Here is a 9957-nt window from a genome sequence, read left to right as displayed (position 1 = left end):
GCCAGATTTATAAACGAATGACTTAACTAAGTTCAGTTTGTGTGCATAGAGTTGGAAAGGCATTAAGAGCCACCCTGAGGATGTAAGTTTGTCCTTGGTTGGAAATAAAAGCAACATAAGGTATTGACTAGAAATTATAGCATAGAATATTTAGGGCAGGAAATGAAAGCACCAATTGGAATGCTTTGAGAACAGCACAAAGAAGACCATAGATAAAATTACTTCTTAATTTCTTCCACATGCTAAATGTACCATCTGAGACTATATCATGTGACCTTCATGATTCCAGGGATGACATAATAGAGACCATGTTCCCTGGGCCGGTTCCTGCATTATCTTCTGTTCCAACCTATCCGAACTTAACACTTTTCATACTTTCCAGGATGAACCAGAAACCACTAATAACTTTCCCTCTCTCCACGTTTTAGTCTTTTTCCAAATTCTTCCATTTTCTCTTCCTGCTTACAAGAAATTATTTAAATTTACTCCCATATTGTTCCATCAAGTGATCATATCAATCAAATATCTCTTTTTCTTTAAATGATATCATAGACTCCCGTTTAACTCTTTATTTTAAAAAAAATATCGAAAATACAGGTAAACATGTATGTTTCTCATTCAAATAAGAAAATTGCATATAGTTGTCGGCATTTGCCACCATCAATATTAATCTTTGTTATCCTGCATAATATGGTAGTCCTCTGGTATATAAATTGTGTTTAGGATGACGTTCATAAAATGAAGATGGCTGATGAGCTGGCCTTGAAAGAGAGGTAGCTGATGTATCAGCTATCAATGTCACTGGTAACCATGGTTTGCTCCCTGGTTGAAGTTGAGAAAAACGACCGTCATTGGCAGATATGTTGTGATATCTATATGGAAAATTAGAAGGCTCCACCATTAGTCAAACATGATTGCTCAGTATGGGAGACAAGGTACTGAACTGAGAAGTAGATATTGTAAATGTAATGAAGTTCACAACACGGCCATTTGCTTCAGTGTAGCTGCTTTGAGAGTGCCTGTGGGCAGTGTTCAACTGATTTAAAAAAGCACGTTGATCCATTGCAATATTGTTCTGGTGATCTAACTGACATTGAAAATGGAGGAGAAAAATCACCTCTGATCAAGGTAGTTGTATCACCTATTATGTGGCTAGAAGAGGGCTTCCTTATTAGAGGCATGTTTAAATTTGCAGAAAGTAAAAATGCACTTTCTCCTCTAGTGTCAACCACAAAATCAAAATTATCATTATGCACGTTACCCCCTGCTTTAACGTGCTTCTTTTTGAAATCTTCAGCCAATGAAGATACCAGAGAGACATTTTTAATCCCAATTCTTCTTTTTATTCTCACTAAAAGCTGGGGACAGCCTCGTTTAAGATTTGGATTATGGCAGAACTGCAGCTACAACCAAAAGAGAAAGATTTTAGTAATATTTTAAACCAAAATACAAGACTAAATTAAGCCTAACCTACAAAACCTCAGATTTCACGTTTACTATGCTAAGATAATATCATCAAAATATGCACATTGCTGACTATGTTTTGAAATTCCTTATTTGGAATATGCACATTTAAATAGTATTTAAGTATTCAAATTTAAGAAGCTAGCATTTGCAGTAACGGTGAAAGCCACTTTTTAAAAGCGGCTTTAATACCTTTATTTAGATTTCTCGTAAGATTCCTAGTTGCTAGGAAAGTTTCACACAATCTTGAATACTTAAGGCTCTGTCCTCATTTTTTGAAAAAATAAAGAATTTTAGCATTTGTAGTTTTATACAGTTTTCAAACTCTAGATTTACATTTACATTACCATAGATCGATGTACAAAATAAAATTTTATATATAAGTTACCAAGACGTAACTACAATTACTGAATACCTTGCTTAAAAGAGAGACTTCTTTTTCTTCTGCTAGAAAGTCAGCTAGACAAGCAGATCTTTAAAAATTCTGCTGCACTTTCCTAAACTTATAAATGTTAAGCTGTCTAACTAAACTTTTCATACTTCCAGTTTCAAATACTCTGAAAGGGGACTTTCTTTCCAAAACTTCCTTCTTTAAGACAACTTCATCAATCACTATGGAAGTTTCATTATCATCCCACCAGTTGGATTTAAATTGATAACTCCCAACCATTTTCCAGATTTTTCTTGGAAATGTCAGAGAACGAAAATCATTATCTTCATCTGGCTCAGAGACACAATATGTGTAACATGGACTTTTAAACAAGGATTCTTCAGACAAATTCTGAAAATCACTTACTTCAATCATAGACCTCAAGACAAGTCCCCAGAGATTGTTGGATCAAACAATACAGATCTTCCGGAGTTTCCTGAACCAGTTGGTCCATCATTATGAGACCTATCTTGAAATTCTGAAGAAATATTTGCCATCTCAAATAACTTTTTCTACAGCTACTTTTCTAATCTGAATGATTTTGAGCACTGCAGCTTCATATGCTGCTCTGGCAGGCCTGCACAGATAAACTACTAGGCCATCACAATGGTTCTCAACTTGAGTAGATGTGACATCACATAACGACTGGTCTCCTAGCAAGTCAAGTGTAACATCCAGCCAGTGTTTACTTCTCATTCATCCAGTTAAAATGAAACATATAGGATGCCTTTTTTTATAGTGTGATCTGCAATTATTACCCCAAGAAAATCTTTTTAAATAATTAATGCTGGGGTCTATGAAATAAAACAAATCTCCATACTTTTGTACACAAATTTATACAACATTGATGAACAGAGTATAAATAATGCACAAAATATATAAAATAATTTTAAAGTTATGGAATTTTAAGTGAAATTTGTGTAAAACCTCTGCAGGAAATGTATACCTATTTCATTATAATTAGTAAGGTGAAACTTAATTTGATTTGGAAATGGAAGTAGTTATTTATCTGTTTACTTTAAAGAAGTAGCTCTTTATTCAAAACATGAACAGAATACATATCAGTGTATTTGGTATGTTTTAGAATAAATGATAAATATTTATGAAATAAAACTAGATTAAAATAATGAATCAAATTTAAGAAATCCCAAAGGGGTAATTTTTGTATGAAAATATAATTTAGTGCTGTAAGTAAAACAAATGTAATTTAGTATTCTACTTTAAAATTACAAAAGAGAAATTATTAAGGTATTCTTATAAAAGTTTACTTTTGCCATTCTTTCACTCAGAGGTTTTTCAGTCCCTCGAAGTAATAAATTTTCTTCTCATCATTATAGTCCATGCTCTTGCGGCTTCTCTTAAGTGTTCCAAAATGATGTTGATATATAAACTTATACAGAAGATCATGGGTTCAAAAATCAGTGCCTCCATTAAGGGGCAAACAAACAATCAAAAACAAAGAAATAACATTATATGTGGGATGGGGTTTAAAAGACCAAATAATGCATTTTAGGAAGCAATATGTTTCTCATCCTGAAAGAGTTGGCATTGTTAGTATAATGCAGCATTTTAATGCAAGTGTTTTGTACACTTATTGTTAATAATAGCTAGGTTCTGTATCAGTGAACTGTAGTAAAGCCAGTTCTACCAAAATTGTATTCTTTATTTAGACATAAATTCCACTAAACATAAGCCAAATTCAAAATGAGAGATAAAATTTTTAAATAAATAAATGTTCACTCAAGCTACTATGTAAATTTTTCCTTCAGTATGTGTATATTCCATTCTAAGTAAATATTAGGAAGCTGAAGTCATGGCATATTATAAGTATTATAAAGTATAGTTAAGTTGAATTTAGTCCTGATTCTTAATTTTATTTAACATACGCAAATCAATAAATGTGATACCATCCGTTAAATAAAGAATTCAAAAATAAAAATCTCAAAATATGTAGGAAAATTATTCACAGATCTGATCTTAACTTTTTTATAAAAATTTTTTTAACAAATTTGCTGTAGACAGAATAGGACTAAACATAGTAAAATCCGTATATGAAAAACCAATGACTAACATCAAGTTCAATGTTAACATACAGGAAGGTTTTTCTCTGGTACAGTAATAAGAAAAAATAGCTCATACAAACAAGTCCTATATTACACTACTAGAAGTTCTAGCCAGAACAACTAGTCAAGAAAAAATATAAAAGTCATTCAACTTGTGAGCAAGCAGTAAAATTTTTATAGATGACATAATTATACATAGTTAGAAAACTGCACACACACTGCCAGTGACTGTGAGAAATAATGAACAAACTTAGTAAACTTGCTGTATACAAAATCAATATACAAATATCCATTGCATTTTTATATAGTAACAACACATTATCAGGAAGAGAAATTAGGAAATCAATTGTGTGTAAATTTATACAAAAAAGAATAAAATAGGAATACATTTGATAAGTTAAATAAAAGATCTAAACATAGATCTATAAATTACAGGTGGAAAAATATAAGTAAACATAATAAATAAAAGATATTCTGTGCTTAATGATTGTATACAATGTGAGGAAATACTCTAATCTATCTTTCAATTGTTCAGCCTCCCCAGCAATGCTTATTGAGGAGAATCTCTTTTCTTCATTTAATACTCTTGCTTCTTTTTTCATAGGTTAATTTATCATAGGTGAGAGGGATTATATCTGGTTGCTCTATTCTCTTCTATTGATTGGTGTCAGTTTTTGAGCCAGTATCATGTTGTTTAAATTACTAAAGTTTTGTAGGACTGTTTAACAACAGAGAAATTTACAATATTATATTCAATACTCTTTTTCAAGATTATTTTGGCAACTAAGATCTTTGTGGTTGCATATAAATTTTGAAATTATTTCTTCTATTTAATTTAAAAATCTCATGGTTATTTTGACATGAATCACATTAAATGTAGATTCCTTTGGGTAGTATGGTTGTTTCAACCACACTGTTTCACATCATTAACATAAGAGATCTTTTCATTTCTTTGGATCAATTTTAATTTCCTTCATCTATGTTTTCTATTTTTTAAAGTATAGGTTTTCTCTGTATTTGTTAACTTCATTTGTAGGTATTCTTTACATATATATAATTATATATATTTTATTTTTAAACATGTTCCTCACACAAATACAACAGGCAGAAGGCAGTGGCAAGACATATTCAAAGTCCAGAATGAAAGAAATCTGTTATCTAAGATAAGATATCAAGCAAGGCTAAACTTTAGAATAGAAGGAGAGAAAAATAATCTCCACACAAGCAAATACTAAAAGAATTTAGCAACAGAAAAAGACATAATGAAACATCTCCTCAAAAAATAAAGAAGCAGGATGCTATAGAAAGAGAAAGGCATAATTAGAAAGGCAAAAGCTACAATGACTTACAACAGAATAATAATGATATTGTAAAACAGGACGTCAAAATTTTTAAGTTTAAATTTAAAATTTAGATAGTGAAACAGGACAATACAGATTATTTTCTTCTTATTTCTGTTCTCTGTATGATGCATTTAAATTTATATTCCTTTCAGTTATTATAAAAATATATAGTAACGGGTCAATATACATACAAAACAGGGTAACAATAAGTCAACATCTTACAATGAAGTCACAAAGCTAGAAAAAAACCAAGATAATAAAAGAAAACTTATAAAGCCACAAAAAGAAAAAGAAATGAATAAAAAGGTAATACAAAATCAACTGGAAAATTAAGTTCAAAATGGAAATAAACACTAGTTTATCAATAATTGTTACAAATGTTAATGGACTTAGTGCTTCAATCGAAAGATGTATATTGTCAGATGGGATAATATAACAAGACCCTACATTACGAAGCATACAAGAGACCCACTTTAGAAAGAGGAACACACATCAATTGAAAGTCAGAAAATGGAAAAATACATTCCATGCAAATGTACATGACAAGAAAGGAGGACTAGCAGTACTGACTTCAAACAAAACAGACTTTACAAGAAAGGCCATAGAGAAAGATAAACAAGGACATGATATAATGATTAAAGAGCAATACAAAATGATGGTTTTATACTCATTACTATATATGCACTCAATATAAGAGCACATAAGTACATAAAGTAAATACTAATAGATAAAAAGGGAGAAATTGATGGGAACACAATCACAGTAGGACACTATAACTCCCCATTACCATCACTAGACTGGTCTTTCAGACAGAAAATTAATAAGGGAACAAAGATACAAAAAGATACGATAAAATAATTGGATTTGATTGATAGTTTCAATACACTACTTATCCCCAAAACAGAATATACATTCTTTTCCAGTGCACAAGGAACATTTTCTAGGAATGTTTGTGTACTAAGGCACAGAAGAAGCCTAATCAAATTTAAGAAGTTAAAAAAGATTTCAAGCATCTTTTCTGAGTATAATAACATGAAACTAGAAATGAATCACAGAAAAACAGGGAGATAAAATGACAGCATGTAAATTAATAAACATGGTACTAAAACAAGGGGGGTAGGTGATGAATTAAAAGAAGAAATTAAAAAATATCTTGAGAAATATGACACAACACTACACAAAGTATATGGAATATAGTTGAAGCAGGCTTAAGAGGGAAGTTCACAGTGACAAGGTCCGCCTCAAATTAGAAGAGCAATTTCAAACAACTAATCTAATATTCTATGTAAACTAATCATGAAGAGAAGAACAAACAAAATGAAAAGTCAGCAGAAAGCGGGAAAATAAAGAGCAAGGGAGAAAGATTTGAAATAATATTAAAAATAGAAAAAATCAATCAAACTGTTTTTTGAAACAGTCAACAAAATTGACAAAACTCAGGACAGGCTCACCAACAAGAAAAGAGAGAGAACACAAATAACACACATAGTGAAAATGGGGAAACTACAAAGAGTACATAAAATTTGCAAAAAACCATAAGGGTATACCAAGAGCAACTGCATGGAAACAAACTGGATAATCTAGAAGAAATGGAGAAGTTTCTGGAAACATTCGGCCCACCATTATTGTATCAAAAGAAATTGACCATTTGAACAGACAAATCACCAGAAATGGAATAGAATTATCAGTAAAATAAAAAAAAAATCTCTGCAAACAAATATTCAGACCCAAATACCTTCACTGGGGAATTTGACCAAACATACAACGAAAAATCCATACCAATCCTCCTCAAACACTTCCAAAAGATTCATATGGAGAGAGTACTCCCAAACTCACACCATAAGGCCAACATCAACCTGAAAATAAAACCAGACAAACACACTACCTAAAAAGAAAACTATAGGCCAATATCATTGATAAACATAGATGTTAAAGTCCTTAGGAAATTATTAACAAACAGAATCCAACAGCATGTAAAAAAAAGATCATACACCATGATCAAGTTAGGTTCATCCCAGGAACACAAGGATGGTGTAACATATGCAAATCAATCAATCATTTGTGATACACCATATCAACAAAAGAGAGACAAAAAACCACATGATAATCACAGTAGATGCAGAAAAATCATTTGATAACATTTAACACCTATCTGCAAAAGAAGTTCTTATCACAGTGGGTAAAGAGGGACCATATCTCAACATAATAATAGCTATTTATGACAAATATATAGCCAGCAAAATATTCAATGGTGAAAAACAGAAACCCTTCTCACAAAAACCTGAGACAATACAAGGTTGCCCATTCTCACAATTTCAATTCAATATAGTCTTGGAAGTCCTAACCAGAACGATCAGTCAAGAAAATTTGATTTCCGATCAAATTATGCAAAACGTTTCTTTTTAGGACTGAAACAAATGATCCTAAGATATACATAGAGTCATAAAAAAACCATAGTTACAAAAGCAATATTGAAGTAAAAGAAAGATGCTGGAGGAATACCCCATTAGTTCTCCATACACTATGGCAGAGCTACAATAATGAAAATGACATGACATTGGTAATAAAACAGGCATATGGACCAATGGAACAGAATAGAGACCCTAGGAATAAATCTACAGGCCTATGTTCCATTAATCTTTGACAGACTAGCTAGGAATATGACAGAGAAAAGACCATCTCTTCACCAAATGGTTTTAGGAAAACTGGATAGCAGCATCAAAGCAATGGAGTTAGAACAATCATTCACTCCGTTCACAAGAATAAAATCAAAATATCTAGAAGACTTAAATATAAGTAAGACACAGTAAATCTCCTAGAAGAAAACATAGGCAAAACACTCTGAGATAAATCTCAGCAATGATCTCCTAGAACAGCCTACCCAGGGAAGGGATGTAAGAGCAAAATTAATAAATTGGATCAAATAAAACTTATAGGCTTTTGCACAGCAAAAGGAACCATAAACAAAGCAAAATGACAACCTGCAGGATTAAAGAAAATATTTAGAAGTGATGCAACTGACAAAGTCTTAATTTCCAAAATATAAAGAGTTCATACAACCTAATAATAATAAAAAAAAACACCAAGAAACCCAATCTGAAAATGGGAAGAATCCCTAAACTAGCAATTCTCTAAAAGAGATGTTCAAATGCCACACAGATATATGAATAAAGAAAAAAAAATGGTCATTATCATTATCAGAGGAGGGCAATTCAAAACTATAATGAAGAATTTCTTCCCAGTAGTCACAGTGGTTATCATTTAAAAGTCCACAAACAATAAATGCTGGGGAAGCTGTGGAGAAAGGGAAACTTCCTACACAGTTGGTAGGAATGTAGTTTGGTGCAGTCATTTTGGAAACCAGGATGGGGATTCAGCAAAAGAATAAAAATAAACTTAACATACGATCCAGCAATCCCACTTCTGGGTATATATCAAAGGGAACCCTATTTCAAAAAGACACGTGCACCCCAATGTCCTTAGCAGTGCAGTATACAAAAGCCAAAATATGGAAGCAACATAATTGCCCAACAACAGATGACAGTATACAGAATTTATGCCATATTTGCACAATGGAATAATATTCTGCAATAAAAATGATAAAACAATGACATTTGCAGCAAAAAAGATGTCCCAAACATGTGTCATTCTAATTGAAGTTAGCCAGAAATAGAAAGAAATATAATGCATGATATTACGCATGAAGAAGCTTTAAAAAATATATGGATGGGAACACTATGATTTCATCTACAAAACTGAAACATACTCGCAGATCTTCTAAACAATTTTAGATTACTGTGGAAATGGGCTTCGAGAGGATATATTTGGGAGCTGTAGATTTATAAATGTTATCCACTGTATATAAAAAATGATGTTTTCAAAGTTTCTTTTGTATGACACAGGCCATTATGTTAAATATCGTGAAGTAACGTTTTATAGGCATAGAATTATATGTGTGTATGGGCACACTATGCTATACACCACAGATTGACACATTGTAAATGACATATTTCATTGATAAATAAATTAATAAATATGTAAATATATAAATAAATAAATATATATATTATATTTAATAATAAAAGAAATACAAAGATTCACACTACTTAACTTTACACATCAAGAATCTAGGAGAAAACAGAAAGAATAAAGAAGAAAATTGAATCAATGAGAGTAAGGCAAATAATAAGAGAAACAATTAAAAATATAAAAAAAATACCAAAGTCTGTTTCTTTTAAACATAAAGTGGACAAACGTTTAGGTTGACTAAGAAAATAAAATCTCAAATAAAATTAGAAATAATAGAGAAGATATTACCACTGATGTAGAGATGCATAGCGTCATAAGAAATTAACACTAGCCAAAGATTTGAATGACCTAGAATAAAAGACAAATTCTCAGAAACATATGTCTTCCAATACTGATTCAATAAGAAATTAGAAAGTTAAATATAGCAAAAGTGTGTATGAGTAAATCAGTAATCCAAACCTCCCAAACCAGAAAACATTTACAAGATGACTTTGCTGGTGAAATCTGTGATATTTGAAGACAATTTTTCACCAATTCTTCCAAAAATCTTCCAAGAATTTCAAGGGGGTGAAAGATTCCAAAGTTATTTTATGATGCCAGATTTATTTGCATAACAATGCAAGAAAGT

General features: G+C 31.3%; 1 long non-coding RNA gene across 1 annotated transcript; it reads right to left on the bottom strand.

Moving 5' to 3' along the window:
* Positions 1 to 1316: 1316 nt before the first annotated feature.
* On the bottom strand, positions 1317 to 2485 carry LOC140693848 (uncharacterized). The gene is made up of 2 exons (XR_012069551.1): positions 2261 to 2485; positions 1317 to 1403 (listed from the first exon to the last, which is right to left on the bottom strand). It is a non-coding gene; the product is annotated as an uncharacterized lncRNA (long non-coding RNA).
* Between the last annotated feature and the right edge of the window lie 7472 nt (positions 2486 to 9957).

The sequence above is a fragment of the Vicugna pacos genome, unplaced genomic scaffold (genome assembly GCF_048564905.1).
Source record: "Vicugna pacos unplaced genomic scaffold, VicPac4 scaffold_20, whole genome shotgun sequence".
NCBI classification, from domain to species: Eukaryota; Metazoa; Chordata; class Mammalia; order Artiodactyla; family Camelidae; genus Vicugna; species Vicugna pacos.
Note: the sequence above shows the minus strand (reverse complement) of the source record. Positions and strands in the feature narration are given on the sequence as shown.